The 3,223-nt window shown below is 36.5% G+C and overlaps 1 pseudogene; it reads left to right on the forward strand.

Annotated features, from left to right (window-relative positions):
* The first annotated feature begins 317 nt into the window (after window positions 1-317).
* LOC105295569 lies at window positions 318-1,725 on the forward strand (annotated as a pseudogene).
* The last annotated feature ends 1,498 nt before the right edge of the window (window positions 1,726-3,223 follow it).

The following is a 3,223-nucleotide window of genomic DNA, read 5'->3' on the forward strand; positions in this document are numbered from 1 at the left end:
ATCAAATAGGCTTCAAGTGTATAATTCAATAATACATCACCTGTACATTGCATTGTATGTTCACCAGGAACTTATATAATTTTATTAACCAATGTCACCCCAATAAATTTAATAAAATAAAAAAGAAAATTCAAAGTATATTGGATTTAACACATAAAATAAAAATGCTACTTATAATAATAAAGATTCTTTTGAAATGGTTTAAGATCTCATTAAGATAGAAAAAGTAAAGACTCTAACATAAAATATCTAAATCTCAAATCACATATATTATGCTTCAGTTAAAAATCAAATATTAGGGCTTTCACAATGGATTTGCCACCAAAACACAGGTGTCATGAAAACCTTTGCTAAATAAGCCAAAATGGGAAAGGAACAGACTCGTATCAACATCATCATCATTGGACACATAGATTGGGGCAAATCTACCACTACTGGTCATCTGATCTACAAATGTGTTGGGATCGACAAAAGAGCCATCCAAAAATTTGAGAAGGAGGCTGCTGCGATGGGAAAGGGCTCATTTAGGGATTGCTGGGCTTTAGATAACCTGAAAACTGAATGTGAACCTGCTATCACCACTGACATCTCCCTGTGGGAAGTCAACAGCAGCAAGTATTATGAGACCGTCATTGATGTCCCTGAACATACAGATTTTATTAAAAACATGATTACAGGCACATCTCAAGCTGACTGTGTTTTCCTGATTGTTGCTACTGGTGTTGGTGAATTTGAAGCAGATATCTCTGAGAATGGGCAGACCTGTGAGCATACCTTTCTGGCTTACACAGTAGGTGTGAAACAACTAATTGTTGGTGTTAACAAGATGGATTCCATTGAGCTGCCTTACAGCCAGAAGAGAGACGAAAAAATCATTAAGGAATTCAGCACCTACATTAAGAAAATTGGCTACAACCCTAACACAGTAGCATTCGTACCAATTTCTGGTTGGAATGGTGACAAGATGCTGGAGCCAAGTGCTAACATGCCTTGGTTCAAGGGATGGAAGGTCACCTGTAAAGATGGCAGTACCAGTGGAACCATGCTGCTTGAAGTTCTGGATTACATCCTGCCACTAATCTGTACAACTGACAAGCATTTGTGTTTACCCCTCCAGGATGTCTACACAACTGATGGTATTGGTACTGTCCCTGTGAGCTGAGTGGAGACTGATGGACTCAAACTTGGCATGGTGGTCACTTTTGCTCCAATTGACATTACAACTGAAGTCTGTTGAAATGTACCATGAAGCTTTGAGTAAAGCTCTTTCTGGGGACAATGTGGGCTTCAAGAATGTGTCTGTCAAAGATATTCATCATGGCAATGTGACTGGTGAAAGAAAAATGACCCACCAATGGAAGCAGCTGGCTTCACGGCTCAAGTGATTACCCCAAATTATCTAGGCCAAATCAGTGCCAGATGTGCACCTGTGCTGGATTGTCACACAGCTCACTTGCAAATTTTCTGAGCTGAAGGAGAAGATTGATCATTGCTCTGGGAAAAAGCTAGAAGACGGCCCAAATTTTTGAAATCAGGTAATGCTGCCAGGTTCCTGGCAAGCCCATGTGTGTAGAGAGCTTCTCTGACCATCCTCCTCTGAGTTGTTTTGCTTTTTGTGACAGGAGACAAACGGTTACTGTGGGGATCATCAAAGTAGTAGACAAGAAGACAGCTGGATCTGGTAAGGTCACCAAGTGTGCCCAGAAAGGTGGGAAGGCTACATGAATATTATCCTCAATACCTTCCACCCCAGTCTTAATCAGTAGTAGAAGAACAGTCTCAAAACTAATTGTCTTAATTGGCCATTTAAGCTTAATAGTAAAAGACCAGTTAATGATAATAATGCATCATAAAACTTTCAAAAGAAAAGAATGTGTTGTGGACCATTTGTTTTTTATTGTGTGTGTGGCAGTTTTAAGTTAGTACTTTTTAATAGAAACAACTTAACCAAAAATCTGTCACAGAATTTTGAGACCCATGAAAACAAAGTTTAATGAGAAAAAAAAATCAAATATTAGGAAAGAACTGTGGATTTACTCAGAGTACTGTCTAAAGAATTGAACCAATACTTGTTTATATGCAACTGTATAAATGTATATCTTAGTTTCATAGCTAAAGGTAAGTATCAGATAGTAGGAAAGACAATTATTAGATTTCTAAATTGTGCTTTAAAGATTCATTTCCAAAGTTAATTAAGTACTAATTTCTACCTTGTTAAGATTTTATTTAGGAATAAAAATTACACCAACATTTCAATGGCTTACAATAATAACATGCATGTATTTGTCACTCACATCACATAGCCATCCAAGTCACCTCTTGCTCTGCTTCCTTTTGCTGTCATTCTGGGGCTCAGGCTAAAAGAGCAGCTCCCATCTGGAACAATGCAAGTTTTATGGAAGCCAAAAAAAAAAAAAAAGGCTTGATAAAGAAACTGCTGGCAAAAATAAGATATCAATGTGATGGTGAAATAATCCTCTAATGGGAAAGGATATCCTAAGGGAGAAAAGTAAATCTATGAACAGTAAACTAAATCACCCCAATATATTAATATAATATTTGCTTGATACCCTAATCTGAGTGAGGCAGGGAATTTGAACAGAGAAGATAAAATGGACAAATTTTAACATCATTTTTATTCTTAACATAATTTCTCTAGCTCATCTCTTATGATTTTAAGTTGTCTTATTATTTACTGCCTCTGCTTTTTTTTTCTTTCTTTTTTTTTTTTTTTTTTTTTTTAGGAGAGGCAACCCTTGGTTCACATCACAGATTGCAAGGACCTTTTCAGCTTACAATCCTTTATTTTTTATTTTTTACGTCTACAGCACCCGGTCTTCGTAGGTGGTCTCCTGTCCAAGTACTAACCAGGCACGACCCTGCTTATCTTCCGAGATCAGGCGGGATTGAGCTTTTTCAGGGTGGCATAGCCTTAGACTACTGCTTCTGCTTTTAATTAAATCCTTCATCTCTATGTTTTATGCCTTTTCCTGATAAACTGGCTATTTCTGATTACATCTTCAGGGTAGGAATTTGACCACTGTTCTTACCCTGATAAATCTAACCAAAATTTCTCAGGAAGACTGGAGATTCACTTTTTGCCATATTAGATGTGTTTATATGCTACAAACTTTACATTTTTCTTTAAAATCCATTTATAAAATTATTTAATAATTTTTATGAAATAAATATCTCCTAATCTAGAGCTATGAATATCTTCATT

The sequence above is a fragment of the Pteropus vampyrus genome, unplaced genomic scaffold, assembly GCF_000151845.1.
Source record: "Pteropus vampyrus isolate Shadow unplaced genomic scaffold, Pvam_2.0 Scaffold108, whole genome shotgun sequence".
Lineage (NCBI taxonomy): Eukaryota > Metazoa > Chordata > Mammalia > Chiroptera > Pteropodidae > Pteropus > Pteropus vampyrus.